The sequence below is a fragment of the Equus przewalskii genome, chromosome 1 (genome assembly GCF_037783145.1).
Source record: "Equus przewalskii isolate Varuska chromosome 1, EquPr2, whole genome shotgun sequence".
NCBI lineage: Eukaryota > Metazoa > Chordata > Mammalia > Perissodactyla > Equidae > Equus > Equus przewalskii.
The window spans coordinates 114,381,231-114,407,245 of record NC_091831.1 but is presented as its reverse complement, the minus strand read 5'-3'; the positions used below and the strand labels follow the sequence as shown (position 1 = coordinate 114,407,245).

The 26,015-nt window shown below is 39.0% G+C and overlaps 1 protein-coding gene across 4 annotated transcripts in view; it reads left to right on the top strand.

The window, feature by feature from the left end:
• The window catches only part of TUBGCP5 (tubulin gamma complex component 5), a 122,969-nt gene extending 97,341 nt beyond the window's left edge, over nucleotides 1-25,628 (top strand). Inside the window, exon 24 of one of the 4 annotated variants that reach the window (XR_011525960.1) lies at nucleotides 24,495-25,628. The gene's annotated coding sequence lies outside the window, so the exon portion shown is untranslated. Of the gene's footprint in view, nucleotides 1-8,519; nucleotides 10,211-24,494 lie in introns of those variants that run through there. The other 3 variants (XR_011525964.1, XR_011525959.1, XR_011525971.1) reach the window with 3 other exon arrangements.
• The last annotated feature ends 387 nt before the right edge of the window (nucleotides 25,629-26,015 follow it).

Sequence of the window (26,015 nt, the reverse complement as noted above, 5' to 3'; positions counted from 1 at the left end):
GCACATTCAGTTTTCATTGAAAAGTCTGTTCAAAAAATGTAGCCTGCCAATAACCAAAACAAGTTCCCATTTAAAGTAAATTAATTACTCCAGAAACAAGCCTCCCAAATATGGTAGCAATAAATAAGCCATGTGACTAGGCACCTTTGTGCTGTAACTTTGTTTATATAAGTTTTTTTTCACTCCACATATTATCATAAAAATTTTAAGAACTAGATGAGAACTTTGAAATTATCCCATACAACATCCCGTAAAAAAAATTCTAAAGAAAGGTCCTCCCCACTCCAAGATTTTTTTTTAACCTCCCATTATTTCCTTTAGGAATTTTAAGTTTTCATTTTTTACATTTAAATATTTGTTCCATCTGGAATTTATCCTGATGTAAAGTGTAAAACCAACTTGGCAGTTATCTTCTAGATGAACTGATCCAGAAAAGCCTCCTTGAGTAGGTAACATTTGAAAGTCATGTCATGGCAGTCATGTAAAAGTTTGGGAGAAGGCATGCCAGGAAGGGGAAGTGGAAGGAACGAGCTTGACTTGTCTAGGACAAAGCAGCAAGACCAGTGTGGCTGGAGCATTGAGAACAAAGGGCATGTTAGGAGACAAGGTTAGAGAGGTAGGTGGGGTTGTGTCATGCTGATGGATCAAATGGGATTGAGAGAGGGGAATCCAGGAGGAGTCCTGGGACACGAAGCTGGTGCCACAGATAGGGCTAAGACAGAGTGTGCTACTCAGGGCAGTGGCCTTCCAAGTGGAGTTTATATACCCTTGGGATACATGAAGACTCTCTGCAAGTTATATGGGCATTAAAAGTTTGAAGGAATTTCTATATTAATCCTAGAATTAGGATTCAGTAGTGATATGGTTGGCCTGGGCTAACATCTATAAAATTAAAAAACAAAGACATTTTCTGATAGGAAGTAATCTGACTTGGCTAATTGATTTGACAATGAGAACTGGTTTTGTCAATTACATTAAACATGGGGACATTTACCATAAATTGCCTAAGTAACGTGTAGCTTTGAGAATTTAATGAAGACATATTTAAAGCATTTGTGTGATAAACCAGTAGAGCAGAAATTGTGTCCTTTGCAAAGTTTTAGGATATAAAGAACAAATAGATGTCTAGTTTAAACTGTCTGATGGGATACAAATTTCTAAAATTTTTATTTAGGAGACAAAGTGTTTGAAGACCATTGAGTTAGAGCATAGGCTCAGCTTCTGTAACAAAGACCAAGACTCATTTCCATGAAGAAAATGGAGTGATACTTAGAGCGGCTGGCCCAGTGGCATAGTGATTAAGTTCGTGCACTCCACTTTGCCCACCCAGGGTCTACAGGTTCGGATCCCTGGTGCAGACCTACGCACTGCTCATTAAGCCATGCTGTGGTGGCATCCCACATACAAAATAGACGAAGTTTGGCACAGATGTTAGCTCAGGGACAATGTTCCTCAAGCAAAACGAGGAAGATTGGCAACAGATGTTAGCTCAGGACCAGTCTTCCTCACCAAAAAATAAAAAAAATACAGTATAACTCCCATAATAGTGCAGAGGTCAGAGGGTGGCTCAGGGTGGATGAGTGGCTCTGCACCATGAGGTTGTTCAGGATGCAGTTCCCTTCTAGTTTGTTATTCTGCCGTTGCCCTTGTTTGCACAGTCAAAGCTGGGTGGTGGCACCCTGTCCTTCCAGCCCATGAGAGGGAGGAAGAAAGGTAGCAGAGGGTTAACTTTCTCACACACTTAATTGCAAGTAGGCTGAGAATTTAGTTAAGGTTCCTAGAGTTCCAGCCTTTTTCAAATACTGAGATATAATTTACCCATGCTTATTCACTTTTATCAGAGATTTATTTGAGACTGCATCTAAAATCTCTATCAGAAAATGCCATACTTTCACTTTGGCTTAGGATGTAAAGGACACTAAAGACCTTCACTAGTTTACAAGAAAAAACAAGGCAAAATAAAATGTGTACTTTTCTATGGGATTTGGACAGACAATCTATACAGAAACTTGAACTTAATTCCAGAGAGACACAAGCCCTTCCTAAGAGAGTGAAGAGCTGTGCAACTTCCATACTCAGAGGGTTGAGTGGTGAAGGCATGGGTTGGCAGTTGGACTTGGTTGCCATAGATGGAGAGAATATACAGAGATGAGAAGAAATCAGTTGATTACAGTTGAGCCTCTGACAAGTAATATGGTCTTGTAGGATGGATTGGAATGTGAAAACTGAAAATGCAAAATCACTTGTCCCAAGAACTTTTCCCCCTAGTCCTGCCCAAGTTTTCCTGAGAAGGTGGCAGTAGGTACAAAACTGGGAGTGCAGTCCTGTGCATTCGCACTGTGATTGGATTCTGGAGCCCTATCAAAGCTAAATCCAAAGGTGAACCCCCCCCTAGTTCAAATACAAGATTAAAAAGGTAGTGATATTGGAGTATAGAGAGTGAGAGTCACAGTTGAATTCAATACAATTAAAGCTGAGGCCCAGCTGCAATTCAATTCAAATCTAGGAGGAATCAGGAATTCCTTCCAGTCACCAAATACAGGATTCAGATTCTGACAGTCTAATTCCCATGTGCGTATTTTTTCCCCACACCAAGCAATTCTTCAACACTAACTGGGTGTCCTACAATTCACCTCAATTCTGACACTACCTGCAGATAGTGTCACATCCCACAGGTTAAGGGCTCAGTCCCACAAGACTGTCCCCCTCCCACTTCAAACACCAATTGCAAGTCCAGGTTGTCACTTGTGCTTCTGATTGACAGGCTATAAATCAGAGGTTCCAATAACCCCTTCCTTGGGTTTGATTAACTTGCTAGAGCAGCTCACAGAGCTCAGAGAAATATTTTACTTACTAGACTACCAGTTTATTAAGGATATAGCTGTGGAACATCCAGAAGGAAGAGATGCATAGGGCAGGGTATGGGGAAAGGGCCCAGAGTTTCCATGCCCTCTCTTGGTGTGCCACCCACCCAGCACCTCCATGTGTTCACAAACTCAAAAATTCTCTGAACCCTGTCTTTTAGGTTTTTATGGAGGCTTCATTACATAGACATGTTGATTAAATCACTGGGTAATGGTGATTGAACTTAATCTCCAACCCCTCTCCCCTGCCCAGAGGTGGGGGGGTTGGACCACCCTGTAATCACATGTTTAGTTCTTCTGGTGACCAATCCCCATCCTTAGGTTACCTAGGGACTTTCCAAAAGTCACCTGATTAACATAAAGGCATATTTATTGCTCTCATCACAGTAAATCTCAAAGGTTTTAGGAGCTCTGAGCCATAAATGGAGAAGAAGAAATATGTATTTCTTGTTATAAATCACAATATCACAAGGACAGATTTGCATTCCTAGGGAAATAAAAGAAAGCAATATTATACTACAGTGTCAGCATCATGACAGAGTGAGTTGTCCCCATAGTCTCTCCCCACTAAGATACAACCAAAGGACATTCATTAATCAACAGAGGATACCCACACAGCACAATAGGATGTTTGAGAGGTCCTCACAGCCATACGTCTAAATGTGGGGGTGCTGGACGCCAGGCAAGCAGTGAGAGGAGGTGAGCAGATCTCCTCTCCCACCCCAGCAACAGCAGTCTAGGTTGTGGGTCCACACACAGCAGCTGAGCTGGCACACAACTCTAAGAGGAGGCATAGGAAAAGGAGTCCTCCATGTGACCACTTTCACTTTGGGAGTTGCATCTCAGCCCACAGGAACTCCACACCAAAGCATCTCAGCCACTGCATGGGCACACCACCAAGCCCAGCAACCCAGGCAGGCCGCCAGTGAGTGCAGAGTGGGCTCAAAAATGTGAAAGAAAGTTCCCCTCCCATTGCTTCCCACCTGGCACAGCAGCTGGGCCTATGGGCCAGGGCAGCAGATTCACACCAGAGTGCCAGCACCTGCATATATGACCCACCAAGTACCAGCGGCAAGCAAATGCAGACAAGCCCTATTGGCAAAACTTCCAGTGGGTGGGCACAACTTCCAGCAGATGCAGCAGGTTCAGAAATCACAGCTCCCGCCACCCTGAGTGGTGGTAGGTGGAATAGGTGACATACTATGCACCAGCAAGGTCTGCTTCCTCAGACGTCATAAAGAAATACATTAACACTCCAGAACAGAAGGAAAATGACAAGTTTCCAGGAACAAATCCTGAAGTCACAGGAATTTATAATCTAAATGATAGAGAACTCAAAATAGTTATCATAAAGAAACTCAACAAGTTACAAGAAAACTCACAAAGACAGTTCAGTGAACTCACAAATAAAATTAATGAGCAGAAGGAATTCTTCACTAAAGAGATTGAAACTCTAAAAAACACCAAACAAAAGTGTGGGAAATGAAGGACACAATGAGTGAGAGAGGGAAAAAAAAGTCTAGAAACCTTAAAAAACAGAGTTGATTGTGGAGTACAGAATTAGTAATTTGGAGGACAGAAATATAGAAATGCTTCAGGTGGAGGAGGAGAGAGAAGTAAGACTAAAAAAATGAAGAAATTCTCCAAGAAATGTCCAACTTAATTAGGAAATGCAACGTAAGGATTATAAGTATTCAAAAGGGAGATAGATATAGATATTCCAGAGGGATAAAGGAGCAGACAGCTTGTTTAAACAAATAGTGGCTGAGAACTTCCCAAACCTGGAGAAGGAACTGGAATTACAAGTAAGTGAAGCCAATGGAACTAATTACATCAATGTGAAAGACCTTCTCCAAGACCTGTTTTAGTAAAACTGGCAAAAGTCAATGACAGAAAAAATATGAAGGGCAGCAAGGCAGACGAGAGTAATCTACAAAGGAATCCCTCTCAGGCTTTCAGCAGACTTCTCAGCAGAGACTGTAAAGACTAGGAGAGAGTGGAATAATATATTCAAAATACTGAATTTCGAAAACTTTCAGCCAAGAATACTCTATCCAGCAAAAATATCCTTCAGATATCATGGAGAGATAAAAACTTTCCTGATAAACAAAAGCTGAGGGAGTTCATCGCCACAAGACCCACTCTACAAGAAATGAACAAGAATGCCCAGACTCCTGAAACAAAAAGGAAAAGGTTTACAAAACGTTGAACAAAGGTAAATAGACAAAATCAGGAAATGGCAGCTCTCTATTAGAACAAGTTAGCAAACAAAGACACAGGGAAGGAAAGCATCAAAAATAACTATAAACACTTCATTTTAATCACAAAATCACAACACAAAATGGAATAATTTGTGACAACAATAACTTAGGGAAGAGGAAAGGGATGGAACTTACTTAGGATAATGGAGACAAAAGGCTATCAAAATGGAATAGCTCATTTGCAAGATGTTTTATACAAACCTCATAGTAACCACTAAACAAAAAATCAGAACAGAGACACAACTGATAAACAGAAAAAACTGAGAAAACCATCATAGAAAATCACCAACCGAAATGGCAGTCAGAAATACACAGGAAGAGAAACATTGGAAATATAGAGCAACTGTGAAACAAGAGATAAAATGGCAGTATTAAGCCCTCATGTATCAATAATCACTCTAAATGTAAATGGATTGAATTCTCCAATCAAAAGACATAGAGTGGCTGGATGGATTGAAAAACAAGACCCAACAATATGCTGCCTCCAGGAAACATCTCAGCTCCAATGACAAACAGGCTCAGAGTGAAGAGATGGAAGACGATACTGCAAGCAAATGGTAAGCAAAAGAAAGCAGGTATTGCCGTACTTATATTGGACAAAGTGGACTTTGAGACATAAAAGACAATGAGAAACAAAAAGGGGCAGGGCAGTATATAGGGATAAAAGGGACATTCCACCAAGAGGACATAACACTCTTGTATTGAGTTCCCCTACTATTATTATGTTGTTCTTAATGTCTTCTTTTAGGTTTGTTACTAGTTGCTTTATGTACTTTGCTGCTCCTGTGTTGAGTGCATAGATATTTGTAAGTGTTATGTCTGCTTGGTGGAGTGTCCCTTTTATGATTATATACTGCCCATCTTTGTCTCTCTTTATCTGTTTTGTCTTGAAGTCTACTTTGTCTGATATAAGTATGACAACACCTGCTTTCTTTTGTTTGCCATTAGCTGGGAATATCGCCTTCCATTCCTTTACTCTGAGCCTGTGTTTTTCATTGGAGCTGAGATGTGTTTCCTGGAGGCAGTATATTGTTGGGCTTTGTTCTTTAATCCATCTCTCCACTCTGTGTCTTTTGATAGGAGAATTCAATCCATTCACATTTAAAGTGATTATTGATATATGAGGGCTTAATGCTGCCATTTTATTGCTCATTTTCTGTTTCTCCTGCATTTCCTTTGTCTCTTGTCCAGTGTATTTTGGACTACCAATTTGGTTTGGTAGTTTTTTATGCTGATTTTCTTAGTTTTATCCTTATTTATTATTTGTGTCTCTGTTCTACTTTTTTGTTTAGTGGTTACCAGGAGTTTGTATGCAGAATCTCGTAGATGAGATAGTCCATTTTCTGATGACCTTTTATTTCCTTAGACTAAGCCAATTCAGTCCCTTTCCTCTTCCCCTCCTAAGTTGTTTTTATCATTTTGTTCCATCTTGTGTTGTGACTTTGTGGTTAAAATGACAAGATTATCCTTGTTTGGGAGGTTTTCCTTCCCTTTATCTTTAATGTTATACTTCAGTGTTTGACAACCTGTTCTGATGGATAGCTACATTTTTTTTTTTTTTTGTCTGCCTATTTATCTCCTTACTCAGGGCTTCATAACCCCTTTCTTCTTTTTATTTCAGCTATGAGTATCTTCTTGAGGATTTCTTGTCAAGGAGTCAGGAGTCTTGTGGTGATGAACTCCCTTAGCTTTTGTTTATCTGGGAAAGTTTTAATTTCTCCATCATATCTGAAGGGTATTTTCGCTGGATAGAGTATTCTTGGCTGAAAGTTTTTGTCTTTCAAAGATTTGAATATATCATTCCACTCTCTCCTAGCCTGTAAGGTTTCTGCTGAGAAAGCCACTGAAAGCCCGATGGAGGTTCCTTTGTAAGTTACTTTCTTTTTCCTTACTGCCCTTAGTATTTTTGCTTTGTCAGTGACTTTTGCCAGCTTCACCACTATATGCCTTGCAGGAGGTCTTTTTTACATTAATATAGTAAGGAGATCTGTTGGCTCTAGAATAGAGCTGATATCATGGAGGAATGAATCAGCAATATTGAGGACAGAAATATAGAAATGCTTCACATGGAGGAGGAGGAGCTTTCTGCTCCTTTCTCCTCTTCTCCCTCTGGAATACCTATAATCTTTATGTTACATTTCCTAATTGAATTGGATATTTCTCAGAAAGTTTCTTCATTTCTTTTTGTTCTTAGTTCAGGGAATCCATACTATTCTTTACCTCATCCATTGTGTTTTTCATCTCCAATATTTCTTTTTTTTCTCCCCAAATCCCCCCAGTACATAGTTGTATATTTTAGTTGTGGGTCCTTCTAGTTGTGGCATGTGGGACGCCGCCTCAACATGGCCTAATGAGCGGTTCCATGTCCATGCCCAGGATCTGAACCCTGGGCCACCAAAGCAGAGCATGCCAACTTAACCACTCGGCCATGGGGCCATCCCCTCCAATGTTTCTGATTGGTTCTTCATTATAGTTTCAATCTTTTTGGTGTAGTAGCTTCTAAATTCATTGAACTATCTGCATCCTCTTCAACTTGTTGAGTTTTCCAATGATAGCTATTTTGAATTCTCTGTCATTTAGGTTATAGATTTCTACGTCTTCAGGGTTGATTTCTGGATACTGGTCATTTTCCTTCTGGTCTGGAGATTTAATATATTTTTTCATACTGCTAGATGGCATGGATTTGTGCTTCTGCATTGTGGTAGTATTTGATCGCTACTTCCACCTGTCACCACTGGGTGGGGGTCAAGAGCTGTGTATTCAGAGCCTGCCGTGATCTGCAGCACAGCTCCCAGGTGCTGGACAGGAGCGCTGAGTCGGGAAGAGGGGTACTTTATTTCTGCTGCACAATCTCAGGGGCTTCTTGCTCTACCCTCGCTATCTGCTCTTCTGGCTTATTGGCTTGATGAAGACACCCCCACGGTAGCTAGTTACCTCTGTGTGGGGCTTTTGACTGGACTGTGAGGGACCTTGGAGATCTATGGTATTCCCACAGAGGGCCACCACCCTCTCTCCCCTTTACTCTCAGAAGCCACGTACAATCCCTGGGTCATTGCCCTTCAGCGAGTAAGAGAAGATTTTTCTTACCTCATTCCACTTATTCAGGTGGGGGGCTGCAGCACGTTCACCTTCCGGTGTATGGCTGCATGGGTCTCTGAGACATCTTTTGTGTTGTGTGGATGTCCTCTGTTGGAATATGAATGTCCTTTTCATTGTATCTTAGAGGGAAGAGTTTCCAGAGAGAGCCCACTCCACCATGATGATGTCACTCCCTCGCTGCTGCCCAATTTTTTGCATCACATGTGTCTGTGGCATCAAAGGGCTCCCCAGCTCCTAGTCCCTGAATCATCCTCCCCCTCCCCTCTTTCTCTCTGTCTCCCTCACTCTCTGCCAGGCACCTGTGGAACTGACCAGGCCAGCCCAGCCAGAAAGAGAACAGGATGGGAGGGGCTGGTGGCTGTGGTGAACAGCAACCATGTGACCATGCTTGCACCATAATGGCAGCTGCATCCTGCCACACACCCTCCCTGCACTCCAGTATTAACAACCCTGCAGCTTGCACACCTGAGACACTCGTGTGCAGGTGACCACCCAGGCCTGGAGAATGAGCAGTGCACAATATGCTCACTTTTGGGCCCAGGTCTGTGGGGACCCATGAGGCACAAGGTGAGGACTGAACCATGGGCTAAGGCCTCCTTGGCTGAGCCAGCAAGCTGCCTATAAATAATTGTTTTAAAAATTTTGTTTCAAAAAAGTCATTGAACTATAGATTTAAGATCTGTGCATTTTACTGTGTATAATTTATACCTCAATTCTAAAAAGTAATTTTTAAAAAAAATTCTGCACAGTAGTATACCTTTATACATCTATTGGAACAGCAAAACAAAAGAAAAACTGACAATATCAAGTCTTGGCAAGGATTGTTGAGCAACTGGAACTTTCATACATTGCTGGTGGGGATGCAAAATGGTACAAAGTTTTTCATTTTTTTATAGTGTTCAACATATACTCATCATGACCCAACAGTCCCAGTCCTAGGTATTTACCCAAGAGAAATAAAGTGTGTGTTTACACAAAAACCTGTACACAAATGATTTTAGCAGCTCTATTCATAAATGCCAAAAACTAGAAACCATCCACATGTCCATGAACTGGTGAATAAGTAAATGGTGCCAATTCAAACAATGAAATACTGCTCAGCAATGAGAAGACATAAACTTGTACCAACTTGGATGAATTTCAAAAATAATGTCAAGTGAAAGAACCCATCCACAAATGGATACAAAATGTATAATTCCTTTTATGTGATATTTTGGAAAAGACATAACCATAGGACAGAGAACAGAGCAGTAGTTGCCAGGGCCTAGGCCAAGGGAAGGGGACAGATGCAAAGGGGCATGTGGGAACTTTCTGAGATGGTGAAACTAACTGGAGTAGTGGGTACATCAGAATTCATACAACTGCATATCTGAAAGGGATGAATCATACTATAAAGTATACCTCAATAAATTTGACTTTAAAAAGAGAAAGAAATTCATTTTATGAAACAGTAAATGGGAAACTTAATTCGAACTAAAGTTCAATATCATGTCCAAATTCAATAGAATCTGACCTTATTTGTAAAACAGCAGCAGCACCATACGCAACTTTGTCTCATGTGCTGGAAGACAGCATGTAGCTCTGATTCCAGTCTATGTGAAGACATGTACGTTCACAGCACAGATAACCCCTGTGTCTCATTGTGCTGGGTCATCATTCATTTGATAAATACTGAGCACCTGCTGTGCACGATGCCCCATGCCAGGTGCTGACCATCACCTGGTGGATAGGTCAGAGACTGGCCTGTCCCCAGTGATCTCACAGGGCAGTGAGGAGGACAAACAAATAATAAACAAATACATCATAACAAAAAGGACATATTTATCTTAAATAAATTAATCACCCATTTTCATTTTCAACAACAGACATAAGAATGTCCAAGTTCATTATTATACATCCTAAATGGTGACTTGATAATCTGAAACCCTATCCTTTCTCTATTTCCCTTGTTCATTTTAGCCGAGATGTCAAAATAAAAGTCAAAAAGATCTCTTGCTTCCTACTGATATTTTATGGCTAATATTTGTTATCATTGTAGTAAAAGATTTTTTTAAAACTTCTAAGGGATTCTGAAGGCCCAAAAAACTCCAGGTAGAGGCTCACGGGGCAGTGACCTCCCTGGAGTGCATCCCAGTGAAAATAGTAATAAACAAATGTGTTGATATATTTGACACATAAAGCTCTCAGCATACTGTGACATACAAAGAAACATGTCCTGGTTTCTGCCTTCAAAGAGCTTATAATTTAGATAAGGAGACCTGAAATTTATTTATGAAAAGCTAGCTTTGCTATAATATCCTAATGCCATGCTTATTCAACTTGAGCATGCATCAGAACCCATGGTGGGCTTGTTTAAACACAGTTTGCTGGGCACCACACCTGAGTTTCTGATCCAGTAGGTCTGGAGTAGAACCCAAGAATCTGCAGTTCCCAGATTCTGCTGGTCCAGAGATCCCATGTTGACAACCACTGTCCTAATGAGTAAAATGCCAAGGGCTTACAAGTATTAGAGGACAAAGAGATCAAGTCAGATGAGCTGATCAAAAAAGTTTGGAGCATCAGTTGAGGATTAAGGTAGGCTCAGAAGGGCAGGGTCATCTGCTTTGGGAATCCTTAGCATAAAAGTGTGCTTGAGGACAGTCTGGGTCTTGTGGAGAGTCATGAAGCATGGTGGGACAGAAAGTTGGAAAGCTGATTTGCACTGAATTGTGGAGGGCTTTGGGTATCATGTAATGTGTCTTTTATGACCCATTACGTTGCAAGTAACAGAAGCCAACTGTATTATCTATTGTGGCAAAACAAGTGATCCCAAACTTACTGTTTTAAAACGACATTTATTATCTCATAGCTTCTGTGAGTCAGGGATTTGGCTTTGGCTTAACTGGGTGCCCCTGGCTTAATCAAAGTGTCAGCCAGGGCTGCAGTGACCTCATGGCTTGACAGAGAGATTGTGCCTCCACACTCACTAACATAAGCCTTGGCAGGTCTCATTGGCCAGAGATGTCCGTTCCTTGCCATGTGAGCCTCTCTTCAGGGCTGCTCACATCATGGCAACTGGATTCCCTCAGGGCAAGTGTTGAGAGAGAGGCCCAAGATGTAAGCCTCAGTCTTCGTATAACCTATTATTGGAATGACATCCTATTACTTCTGCTGTAGTCTATTCGTTAGAAGTGAATCCCTAAATCCAGCTCACACTCAAGGGGAGGGGCTTACATAAGGGAATGGATACCAGGAATCGGGGATATGAGAATGTCTTAGAGGCTATCTACCACAATCTGCCCTCTGGCCTCCCAGTCATTCATGTTACTCAAAATACATGCAGTGCCCCCTCCCAAGGCTCCCAAAAGGTGTATCCCATTGCAGCATCAGTTCAGACTTGAGAATCTGATCATCTAAATCAAGCTCAGGTGCTCATGGGGCACCTCGGACTAGTTCCTTAAGTACAGCACACCACTCAGGTTCCTTTTTCTGAACATAGGTGAAACTACAGAGACAAGCAACCTACCCTACACACACTCAACATGTAACGATGGGACAAGCATAACATAATTGTCAGGGTCATTCTTGTTCAGAAGGAGGGGGGGGTGGGAGGCAGATTCATAACATACAGAATTCAGGCAATTCTGTAATCTGGCTGACCAAATGTGGAAGTTCCTCGACTAGGTCTGAAAGCCTGGGAATAATTTTCCAAAGCTCTTAGTTCTTCCCTCTGGTCTTTTGGCGCTGCACTCATCATCCTTCCTATTTCCTAAAAGGTGCATGTCTTCAGTTGAGTTGTTTTCTTGGTGTGCCTCCTGGCAATAGAATTTTGGGGGTCCAAAGCCCTTTGTCATTCATACAGTCTCTGTCCCTTTCAGTCCAAGCTGGCAGTTCTTCTGGTGACATAATACTATTAAAAACTCTATGGGTCTTGCATGAATCTTTTCAGGTTCACTCTTTTAGACAAGAGCCACACCCACAAATTTCTTTTAAATAAACCATTTTCTTGGATTCCTCTAGAGGATCATCCCCCTAAGACTTACTAGAGACCCTACTGTTTGGAAGACTCTGTGAGGCACACTCTTAATCTATGGTGAGGGCCTTTTGTATGACTGAAGGATACTCCGAGGCACAACTTTTGATCTTTCTGAAGTTTTAAGAAAAGACATTACAGTCACATCTCAGGTTCATCTTTAGACCAGGTTTTCTTGGTAGTTCCATGTATTTCGTCTTTACTCAATAGCCATTTTTAATTTTAGCATCATTTGCCACATGGAGAGGCTGAACATTTTGAAAACCATTAATTCAGCCTCATTTTTGTTTGAGTCTTTCTCTCAAGTTATCACTCTCCTATCACATTTTACTATAACCAGCAAGAAGGAAACCAGGCAGCATCTTCAATACTTTGCTTGAAAACCTCATTTGCTAGATAACTCAGTTCATTAGATATATTTTCTTCTTTCCATGTAACTTCAGGTAGCATTGGTAAACTGGTACAAAACAAGGGTCTTGCTCTGGTGTCCAATAACGTTTTCTCACTTTCTTCAAAGCAACTTCCAAGGTTCAATCCAAGAAGCAGAACCGCTAATATGTACATGATCCACATATACATACATAATCATATGCGGATTTGTCACAGAGATTTTGCTCCAGAGACTTGGCCTTACACAATTGCAGGAGCTAGTTTGTCAGTCTCCATGTGGTCTGCATCTGATACTGGAGCTTGTTTTTCACAGGGCAGGTGGTTGGAAGGGGAAGATGGATGTGAAGTGAGAGAGAGCAAGAACAAGCTGGAGGCCATGAGCACATGCCAGAACCCCATAAGAATGAGTTGAAACCCATGTCAGTTCTTGTTGCTTCTGACCTTGGTGGTGTGATTGTCCTGCAAAACTGGGGCCCTTCGTCATGAAGCTAAACACATGACCTCATTCAGGAGTCAGAGGATCCAGAGGAAGGCCGCAGTTGCCAGCCTGGCCACTGCCTCATGTTAATGATGTGGACTGTCAGACACACAACATGTGTGAGCTACAAAATAGCTGCTGCTTCACTCCCCCCCCCCCAACAAAGTCTCCCTTAAGAATCTCTCTTGTGATCCTTCAGGAATATACAGGAAAGAGGATTCTAGTAAATGCAGGTCAACTTAGCCAACTTGACACATTACAAAGCCACTACATCAATCCAAGCTGCCATTAAGTTAAGAAAGGGTAATATAGAGGCTGGCCCAGTGGCATAGTGGTTGGGTTTGCACACGACGCTTTAGTAGTCCAGGGTTCACAGGTTTAGATCCTGAGCACAGACATAGCACCACTCATCAAGCCATGCTGTGGTGGCATCCCACATAAAATAGGGGAAGATTAGCACAGATGTTAGCTCAGGGCCAATCTTCCTCACAAAAAAAAGAAAAAAGAAAAGAAAGGGTAATATATTGTAAGAGGAAGTCTTCATATAACCAAAGGCAGGAGTGTAGGAATTTGAACCCAGAAATGGAAATTTGTTCCACATTCAAGGAACTCTCTCTTTCTCTCCATCTCTGGTTTCTAGTGCTCTAAGGCTATTAACTTTACAATTGTTCTTGGGAAAACATGATTCTCTGCAGCACTGTGTCTGTGGTGGTTGGAAGATGGATGGTCATAGATCTCAAATGCACATGATCATTTCTTTTCTTTTTTAATTGAGGTCACATTCATCAATAACATTATATAAATTTCAGGTATACATTATTATATTTCAGCTTCTGTGTAGACTGCATCATGTTTACCACCAAATGTCTAGTTTCCATCCATCACCATACACATGTGTCCTTTTACCCCCTTTCACCCTCTACCCATCACAATCCCCTCTGGTAACCACCAATCTGTTCTCCATATCTATGTGTTTATCTTCCATATATAGTGAAGCACTTTTACTGATTCCTATCTTAGCTTGGGTTCCTCAGAAAATTCAGCCTGGGGCAAAGATGCATGTGTTTCCACTTATATAAGAGCACAGTCCTAGTAGTAGGAGTCAGAGAGAAGAGGACTGAGTCAAGGAAGGAGAGCCTGGGTGGGAGTGCATTATTAAGCTAAGTATGCTTGTTCTGTCTCTTTGATCTGCCCCACAAGGTCACATGAACTGTGTCAGGAAGAAAAGAGAGGAATTTATCTGCTAGCTCTCCACCTCTTGAAGGTTTGCCCAGGAGGGAGAGGTGTGTGCCCTCTCCATCCATGAGGTCCATCTGTGAGTTTCACAGACCTTGTGCCTCAGTATCAACAAAGCCCCAGGGCAGGAAATGAGAGGTCCACATGGGCACCTGAGGAGAGATGCCCTTAATTTTATGGTTGGAGTTCACACAGACCTACTGCAGATGATACAGAAGGTCCTGAAGATAGGTTGAGATGTGACTGACCTAGTTCCAACTCTAAACTTCCAACCAAAGGGTTGCACATTGACTCTACTTGGGTCAGGTGTCCACCCCAGGTTTAAGAAAGTGTAGCAAGAAATTTGAAAAAAGGTTGCACAAATATGGCTACTGATATCCTGCCACTGTGGAGTGGTGGGATCAGCTAAGAAGAAATTAAGGTTCTGGTTAATACAATAAGAAAAATACATTAATATTGGAAATGAGAAAAAAATTATCATCATTTGAGATAATATTGTCTTCCTAGAACCTCCTTCCCTCAAAATCAGAGGATAATGCTCTGAAACTAGTAAAACTGCTTTCCTATATACCAATAATAAGTTAGAAAATATACTGGAGTGAAATAACCCCTAACCCAAAAGATTTCCACAACATTCCATCTAAGTTGTGTGGACTTTCTCCTGTGTAGAATGAGGAATGTATTTGAATTAGATTCAGCAAAAATCATAGAAACCCCAAAATACCAAGGCATATAGAAATTAGAAGTTTGTTTTTCTCTCATGTAAAAAGACAAAACAAAACTCTGGAATTAGTGCAACTCAGATATGGGAGTTCTTGGTGACAAGGTCTATCTTTTTAGCCATCCATCCTCAGAAAAAAAGCTTTCATCTTGTATTTCATGAGGCTTGTTTTATCAGCCAGCAGGAAAAAGGAAATGATGGAGACTGACATCCTCCCTTTAAAGACCCCTTCCAGAAGGTGCACGCCAACTTCTGTTTAGGCCATATTGGCCAGCACTTTGTATCTGACTACACATAAACATAAGCAAGTCAGGGAAATGTGCCCCTAGCTGAAAAAGAGAAAGTGGTTGTGGAGGTGATCCATCCACTAACCAGGAAACATGGGAAGTAGATATTGATGAGGCACTAGCAGCTTCTACCACCGTATGAGCAAAAGAGAGAAATGATCAGCACCAGGCTTTATTTTGTCTTTTGTTTTGGTTTTGGTTCTTATGTTTTAAAAACTGACTCTGGGAGCAAAAAGTGGAGTAGACAGCTCAAAGGGGCTGACTCCAACAAAAACATGCAAAAATCAAGCAAAAACTGTCAGAATCAACTTTGTCAGAACTTTGGAACAGTCAAAGCTCAACAGCAACCAAGCGAGCACTGAATCAAGAAAAAGTCAGCTTAAAAACAGTAGGAAAGCTTTGTACATTTCTATTTGCCCTTGTCCTGTTCCATCCCCAACTTTCTGGTGGTCTTGAAGACAGCAAACCCTGTTCTCAGTGCAGGACCCTGGTCCCTGGTTCCAGAAGGAACAGAGCACATCTTATTTGCAAAGAATTGTGTTTGTTCTAATCACTCTGGGGCTACCTGAAGGACTGATGCATGGTGCTTGTTTTTGTTTTGCCTAATTCAGAACTCACTCAGGGTAGAAAAGAAGCAAGCATTCCTCAAAAACATTGTAAGGCAAAAAGCAACCCACAGCTGCCTGGGGCAAAAGATTACAGTTGAGGTATACAATACAGCACCTAAATTCTGGGAGGATAAACCTGGGGAGAGGGTTTCTTGAGGAATATAGGGCATTAAAAATTTCCCTGCATACTGGGTAATTTAGAAAGCTGCATACATGCCCAGGGCAGCATGCATGCTCAGAAGATACATGAGACAACCCTAAAGCTTTCAGCTCCAGCTGATTTCTAGGCTCTGTGCAAGCAGGAAATAAAGACTAAGGTCTGTCTAAGCACTGGAGCGCCCCAGCACAATCTGAAAAGACTGGGTGAGGGTTTTCTTTGATTTTCTTATTTTTTTTCTCTCTCTCTCTGGCTCCTGGCATTCAAGTAAATCTTTGTCAAAACACTAGCTAAACACAAGCTAAAGAAACAGACTTCAGAGCTCACATGTGACAAAGAACACAGACTTTACAAACACAGTTTAGAAAAGGCACTAAACACATAAACAGCTACGGACTATAGCAAGCAACAAAAACACACCCTGAGGAAAAGGAAGAATCTGATTTCCAGAGTTACCACATTATAATAAATGAAATGTCCAGCTTTCAACAAAAAAATTATAAAGCATGCAGAGAAAGAAGCAAGTATGGCCCATTCCCAGGAAAAATTAAAAGGAATCATCCCTGAGAAAACATAGATATTAGACTTACTAGACAAAGACTTTAACTATGTTAAATATGCTCAAAGGGCTGAAGGAAACCATGGACAAAGAGTTAAAGCAAAGTAGAAGAAGAATGTCTAAAGCACAAAGAGAATCTATATAAAGAGATAGTATTATAAAAAGGAACCAAACAAATCCTGGAGCTGAAAAACACAATAACTGAAGTGAAAAATTTACTAGAATATTTCAAAAGCAATTTGGCAGCCACAAGAAAGAATCATCAAGGTTGAAAATAGGTGGGTTGAAATTGACCAGTGTGAGAAGAATAAAGAAAAAAGCAAGAGCTTAAAAGGCCTGTGGGACATCATCAAATGTACCAACATACTAATAATAGGAATCCCAGAAGAGGAGGAGAGAAAGAAGGGGCAGAAATATTTGAAGAAATAATAGCCAAAAACTTCCCAAATTTGGTAAAATACATAAATTTACACATTCAAGAAGCTCAGTGAATCCAAGAGGGATAAACACAAAGAGATCTACAATGAGACTCATTATTATCCAGTTGTCAAAAACTAAGGACAAAGAGGGAATCTTGAAAGCAGCAACAGAGAAGTGATGCATCAGCTACAAGGGATCCTCAAAAACATTATCAACTGATTTCTCATCAGAAACCATGAAGACCAGAATGTAATGGGATGGCATATTTTAAATGCTGAAAGAAAAAACTGCCCACCAAAAATTATATATCTGGCAAGAAGATCCTTGAAAAATAAGAGGAATTATGACACTGATAAACAGAAGCTGAGGGATTTCATTGTTAGTAGACTTGCTCTATGAGAAATGCTAAAGGAGTCCTTCGGGATGAAATGAAAGGATGGGAGATAGTCACTTGAAGCCATTCTGGGAAATAAAAAACAAGGGTAAAAGTAACAACATAGGTAAATCCATAAGCCACTAATATTGTATTTCTGGTTTGTAACTCCTTTTATTTCCTACGTGATTTAAAAGAAATGCATAATTTAAGAGAATTAATCTTAAATGTTCTTACCACAAAAAAAGTTACTATGTTAGGTGATGAATATGTTAATTAGTCTGATGGTGGTAATCATTTCACAATGTATACATATATCAAAACCTCACATTTTACACCTTAAATATATTTTTAATTTTTACTGGTCAATTTTATCTCAATAAAGCTGAAAATTAATTAACTAAATAAAAATTTAAAAGCACATAATACAACAATTATAAGTCTGTTAACAGGCACACAATGTATAAAGATGTAATTTATGACAACAAGATAAAAGGGGGGCAACAGAGCTGTATAAGAGCAGAGTTTTTGTATGCAATTGAAGCTAGCTTGGTATCCATTCAAACTAGATTATTATAAATTCAGAATGTTAATTGTAATCCCATGGTAATCAGAAATAAAATAATTTAAAAATTATTCACAAAAGGAAACAAGAAAGGAATCAAAAGAGTATACCATAAAAAAAATCAATGAGGGGCCAGCCCCATTGCTGAGTGGTTAAGTTCGCATTCCCCACTTCAGTGGCCCAGGGTTTCTCTGGCTCAGATCCTGGGCGCAGACATGGCACTGCTCATCAGGCCACGTTGCAGTGACATCCCACATGCCACAACTAGAAGGACCCACAACTAAAATATGTACTGGGTGGATTTAGGGAGAAAAAGCAATTAAAAAAAAAGAAGATTGGCAACAGTTGTTAGCTCAGGTGACAATTTAAAAGAAATCAGTGAAACACAAAATAAGGCAATAATGGAGGAAATAAGGAACATAAAAGATATATGACATACAAAAGACAAATATCAAAATGTCAAAAGTGCTTTCTTATTAGTAATTAAGTGTACTTTAAATGTATATGAATTAGGAGAGAGAATTCTGGGAAGATGGCAGAGTAGGAAGCACCAGGAATATGTATTCCCAGCTAGCAATTGCACTGGCAGAATCTGTCATATATTTCAGAACTCTAGAGTGTGTTGAATACTTGCAACTTCAAGGAGAAGACTCAGATGGTAAATTGCAGTTAATTTCAATAAATTTCAGCTTTTAGCACAGTAGCAGGGACCCATGTCCCACCCCCAGCCACATGGCAGGCAGCTGTGCATGTGTTCCTAGAGCAGCTTGCACCAGCTTGCAAGAGCCAATGTGGGCAAAAAGGACTCTGTCCTTCAAATACCAGGTGTTCGTGTTCTGATTGCTGATTGCTGCTTCTGATCAAAGAGGGGTGAAGAGGTGGGCAGACATTGCTGTTATACCACAGAAGTACGTCCCTTCTTATAAGTAATTACTTTAAATGTAAATGGATTAAACTCTCCAATCAAAAGACAGAGATTGGGAGAATGGATAAGAACATGTGATCTAACTGTATGCTGTCTACAGGAGACTCACTTGAAATCCAAGACAAAAGATAAGCAAGGAAATAGGGGTCTTAAAGCCAACTAAATTTAACAAACATATACAGAACACTCTACCCCCCAACAGCAGATGCAGTCTTCTCAAGTGCACATAGGACATTTTACAGAATAGACCATATGTTAGGCCAGAAATTAGTCTCAAGAGATTTATAAAAAATAAATGTCATACAAAGTTGTTCCCTGACAATAACAGGATGAAATTAGAAATTGATAATAAAAGGAAACTGGAAATTTTTTTAAATTATGGAAATCAAACAATACAGTTTTTAAAAAACCAGTGGATGAAAGAAGAAATCACAAGAGAAATTAGAAAATACTTGGAGGAGCTGGCCCCGTGGGCGAGTGGTTAAGTTCCTGTGCTCCGCTTTGATGGCCCAGGGTTTTGCAAGTTCGGATCCTGGATGCAGACTTGGAACCACTCATTAGGCCATGTTGAGGTGGCATCCCACAGACCACAACCAGAAGGACCCACAACTAAAAATATACAGCTATGTACTGGGGGGATTTGGGGAGAAAAAAGCAGGAAAATAAAGAAAATAGAGATGAATAAAAACAAAAATACAGTATACCAAAACTTATGGAATGCAGCAGAAGTGGTACTAAGGGGGAAATTTATAGCTATAAAAGCTTACATTAAAAAACAAGAAAGATCTCAAATCAGCAATCTTATTATACAACTTAAGGAAATAGAAAAAGAAGAGCAAACTAAACCCAAAACTAGTAGAAGACAGGAAATAATAAGGACTGGAGCAGAGATGATTGAAATAGAAAAGAGAAAAACAATAGAGAAAATCAATGAAACCAAAAGCTGACTCTCTGAAAAGATCAAAAAATTGACAAACCTTTAGTTAGATGGACTAAGAAGAAAAGAGAGAAGTCTCAAATTACTAGTATCAGAAATGAGAGTGGTGATGTTACTACCAATTCTACAGAAATAAAAAAGATTACAAGAGAGTACTATGAATGATTGTATCCCAACAAATTGGGTAACCTAGATGAAATGGACAAATTCCTAGAAATACACAACTTACCAAAATTAAATCATGAATAAATAGAAAATTTGAATAGATATAACTAGTAAGGAGATTAAATCTGTAATCAAACTCTCCCAACAAAGAAAAGCCCTGGACCAGATGGCTTCACTTGTGAATTCTACCGACATCTAAAGAATAAGTAATACCAATCATTCTCAAACTTTTCCAAAAAAAAATTGAAGAAGAAGGAACACTTCCTAACTCATCCTATAAGGCTAGCATTACCCTGATGCCAAAGCCAGACAAAGACAATACAATAAAAGAAAACTACAGACCAACATCCCTTATGAACATTGATGTAAAAACCCTAAACAAAATGCCAGAAAACCAAATTCAGCAGTATATTAAAAGGATTACATACCATGACCAAGTGGGATTTATTCCTGGAATGCAAGGTTGGTTTGACATACAAAACTCTATCAGTATAATACACCACATCAACAGAATGAAGGGGTAAAAACCATATGATCGTCTCAATTGATTCAGAAAAACGATTTGAGAAAATTCAACACCCTTTCAGGATAAAAACACTCCACAACATAGGAATAGAAAGAAACTACCTCAACTTAATAAAAGTGATATATAAAAAACCCACAGCGAACATCATACTCAATGGTGAAAGACTGAAAGCATTTTCCTCTAAGATCAGGACAGTTCATTGGTATTAAATACATTCACATTATAGTGTAGCCATCACCACCATCCATCTACAGAACTCTTTTCATCTTTATAAAACTGAAGCTCTGCACTGATTATACAATAGCTCTCCATACTCACCTCTCCTCAGTCCCTGGAAACCACCATTATAATTTCTGTCTTTTTAAGATTTTGACTACTATAAGTACATCATTTAAGTGGAATCATACTGTATTTGTCTTTTGTTAATGAATTATTTCACTTAGCATAATGTCTTCACAGTTCATCCACTTTATAGCATATTGCATAATTTCCTTCCTTTCAAGCCTGAATAATATTCTCTCATCCATTCATCTGTCAGTGGACACTCAGGTTTGTTTCTATGTTTTAACCGTTATGGATAATGCTACTATGAACACTGGTGTAAAAATATCTCTTTGAGACCCTGACTTCAATTCTGTTGGGTACATACCCAGAAGTAGAATTGCTGGATCATATGGTAATTCTATTTTTAATTTTTTTATGAACAACCATACTGGTTTCCACAGTAGCTTTACCATTTTACATTCCCACCAACAGTGCACAAGTGTTCCAATTTCTCCACATCCTCACCAGTACTTATTTTTTTCTGTTCTTTTATAGTAACTACCCTAATGGGTGTGAGGTGGTATCTCATTCTGGTTTTGATTTGCATTTCCCTAATGATTAGCAACGTTGAGCATCTTTTCATGTCCTTAATGGTCATTCATTTATCTTCTTTGAAGAAATATTTATTCAAGTCCTTTGCTCATTTTTGAATTGGGTTGTGCTCTTGTTGAATTTAAGAGTTCTCTATATATTTGGGATATTAATCTCTTATCAGATATATAATTTGCGAATATTTTCTTCCATTCTGTGAGTTGTCTTCTTACTCTGTTGCTAGTGTCTTTCAATGCACAATTTTCTTTTAATTTTCATGAGGAGAGAGAGAAAGAAGATGCAAATAACTAAAATAAGAAATGAAATTAAGGACATTATTACTGACCTTACAGTATAAAAAGGATTACAAAAGAATACTATGAGCAATTACATGCCAACAAATTAGATAATATAGATGAAATGAGCAAATTCCTAGAAAAGCACAAACTACCAACACTGATACAAAAAGAAATAGAAAATGTGAACATACATATAACAAGAAAAGAGATTCAATTAATAATTTTTTGAAAATCTCCCACCAAAAAAAAGTACAGAAGCAGTTGGCTTTACTGGTGATTCCTACCAACATATAAAGAAGAATTAATATCAATCCCTCTCAAATGCTTCCAAAAAATGGAATATAAGAAAACACTTCCTAATTCATTCTATGAAGTCAGCATTACTCTGATAAAAAGCCATCATATTAAAAGAAAAGTCAAATACCCCTTCTGAATATATATGCAAAAATCCTCAACAAAATACTAACAAGTCAAATCCAACCATATGTTAAAAACATTATAAACCATAATCAAGTGGAATTTATCCCAGGAATGCAAGAGTGGTTTAACATAAGAAAATCAATGGAATTTACTACATTAATAGAATGAAAGATAAAAACCACAGGATCATCTCATTGATACAGAGAAAGTATTTGACAAAATCCAACGCTCTTTCATGATTAAAAAAAACACTCAAACTAAGAATAGAGGGGGACTTCCTCAATATGATAAAGGCATTTAAATAGCCTTCACCTAACATCATTCTCAATCATAAAAGGCTGAAGGTTTTCCCCCCTACAATCAGGAACAAGCTAAGAACACTCACTTTCACCACTTCTATTCACATTGTACTGGAAGTTCTATTCAGAGCATTTTAGTCAACAAAAGAAAAGGCTTCAAGATTGGAAAGAAAGAAAGAAAACTCTCTCTATTAGACAGCATGATCTCACACAAAGAAAATCCCAAAGAACCCCCACCAAAAACTACTAGAGCTAATAAATGAATTCAGCAAAGTTTCAGTGTACCAGACCAACAAGAAAAATAGCAGTTGTATTTCTATACACGAGCAATGAGCAATCCAATAAGAAAACTATTTCATTTGAAATAGCATCCAAAAGGATAAAATGCCTAGAAGTAAATTTAACCAAGGTGAAAGACTCATATACTGAAAACTATAAAACACTGCTGAAATAAATTGAAGAAGATCAAAATAAATGGAAAGATATCTTACATTCACGGATTGGGAGACAATATTGTTAAGATATTGATACTCCCCAAAGCAATCTACATATTAAATGTGATCCCTATCAAAATTCCATAAATGGAAAAGTTGATTCTCAAATTCATATGGAATCACAAGAGGCCCTAAATACCCAAAACTACCCTTTAAAAAAAAAAGGAAGAGTTTCAGGATTCACACTTCCTGATTTCAAAACTTACTACACAGCTACAGTAATCAAAACAATGTGGTACTGGTATAAGGATAGACATATACACCAATGGAATAGAATTGACAGCCCATAAATAAACCCATCCCTATATGGCCAATTGATTTTGGACAAAGATGCTAAAAACATGCAAGGGAAAAGAAATGGTCAACAAAATGGTGCTGCAACAACTGGATATTCACATACCAAAACATTCACTTGAACCCCTGCCTCACACCATATACAAAAATTAACTCAAAATAGATCAATAACCTAAAGGTAGAGCTAAAACTATAAACTCTTAAAAGAAAACATAGGGGTAAAGCTTCATAAACTTGGATTTAGCAATAGGTTTTTAGATATGACACCAAAAGCAAAAGTAACAACAAAAGAAAGGATAAACTGAACTTCACTGAAATTAAAAGTTTTTATGCATGATAGGACATTATCAAGAAAGTGAAAAGACAACATACAGAATAAGAAAGTATATTTGAAGATCATATATCTGTTAAGGTTGTAGTATCCAGAATATATAAAGAATTCTTACAACTTAACAATGAACAAAACCAAGCAACTCAATTTAAAAATGGGCAAAGAATTTAAATAGACTTTTCTCCAAAAAAAGATAAAGAAATGGCCAAGAAACACATGGAAAGATGCACATCAATCATGGAAATGCAAATCAAAGCCATGATGAGATACCACTCACACCCACTAGGATAGCTTTAATCTAAAACATACAGACAAAAAGTGTTGGTAAGGATGTGAAGAAATTGAAACCTTCATACATTGCTGGTGGGATATAAAATGATTTGGCCACTGTAAATAAACAGTTTGTTGGTTCTTCAATAAGTTAAATATAGAATTGCCATATTCATTTCACTGCTAAGTGTACATCCAAAAGTATTTAAAACAGTTACTCAAAAAATACATGTACACACATGTTCATAGCAGCATTATTCACATTAGTGAAAAGTTGGAACTACCCAAGTGTCCATCAGTAGATGAATGGATAAACAAACTGTGATATATTCATATAATGAGATGTTATTCGTCTCTAAAAAGGAATGAAGTATTGATATATGATATACCGTTGATGAAGCTTGAAAACGTTATGCTAAGTGAAAGAAGCCAGACACAAAAAGTCACATTTGTAGGAAATATCCAGATTAAGTAAATTCATAGAAACAGGAAGCAGATTAGTGGATGTCAGGGGCAGAGGGGAAGGCAGAATGAGGAGTGACTGCTTAATGGGATTGAGGTTTCCTTTTGGGATGATGAAAGGTTTTGCACAACATTGTGAGCGTCCTAAATGCTACCAAATTACTCATTTTAAAATGGTCAATTTTAGGGGCTGGCCCAGTGGCCGAGTGGTTGAGTTCGCGCACTCCGCTGCAGGCGGCCCAGTGTTTCGTTGGTTCGGGTCCTGGGCGCGGACATGGCGCTGCTCATCGGACCACACTGAGGTGGCGTCCCACATGCCACAACTAGAAGGACCCACAACGAAGAATATACAACTATGTACCGGGGGTCTTTGGGGAGAAAAAGGAAAAAACTAAAATCTTTGGGAAAAAAAGGTCAATTTTATGTTGTGTGAATTTCATCTCAGTTAAAAAAACTGATCCTATGTTTTAAATAGCACTAATTCAAAATTTTAGAAAACTGCTGTATTAAGTAATTGTTCTTAATTTTTGCCATATTAGTATTTTCCATGCATATTTATATTTTAGCTAGGTTATTTATAGTCCTTACATCTGAAATTTAAATGTGATATGTAACTATGGTCATAGAAATGCAGCATTTTAGAAAGCTTAATATGGGAGTGGTACGCAGCATTAATAAAAAGAAAGAGAGGGACTAAAGTTAGAAATTTCAAATAGGAGATTATTCCAGTTATGTAGACAGGAATGAAGTAATACCTTTGTAGTACCTTTGATAATGGTAGTGTGATGGGTTTTTGATGTGTCAACTTGGTTGGCTAAATTATAAGGATGAAAGTGAGGGCAGTATCTTTTTTGTAGTATACACACACCTTATCTCACTAATCAATCAAATACTAATCTAGGTGCTGCTATGAAAGTAATTTTGCAGATGTAATTAAAGTTCCTAATTAGTTGACTTTAAGGAGATTATCCTGGTGGACCTGGCTTAGTTAGTGGAAGCCTTGTAAAAGAAGAGTTAGGCATTCCCTGAATCAGACTCTTAACAGCAGCTGGGACTACAGTTGTTTTCCCTTACCTGGATCTTCCGTTCCTGACTACCTATGGACAACAATTTCATCTTGTGTCCAAGGGGTTCCATCCTGCTTATGATAATCCCTTTCTGATAGCATAGTGACAACAGCATTGGCTGGTGCCCATGGATTCCAGCCTGCCCACTAACTTCCCGTCGTGATGGCCCATCCTACACATTTCAGGCTTGTTTAGCTCCAGCCTCCACAATCATGTAAGAAAATTCCTTGTAATAAATCTCCTAATATAAATGTTATATATACATATATATCTTCTACTGTTTCTACCTCTGGTTGAACTCTGATTGACACATATTTTGGTACTGGAAGTGGCTCCAGAGAAACAGAATCTTAAAGTAAATTCTCTGACTTGGTTCTGAGTTTTCTGGGAATGGTTCTCTGGTTGAACTTAAAATCACTAATGACCCTGTTTCTGGTGAAAATGAGGACACTGAAGTCCATAGCATGATGTGACAGAGAGTTACTCAAGTTTCATTGTTGGATATCTACAGTCAATAATGATAGAAGATGAGGTTCTATTACCACCCGAGGGGGGAGGGTTGTCTCCCCACCACAAGACATGCCAGTAGACAAGAGCGAAGGTGATAGCAGACTTCATTACAGCTTGCTAGCAAGGGGGAA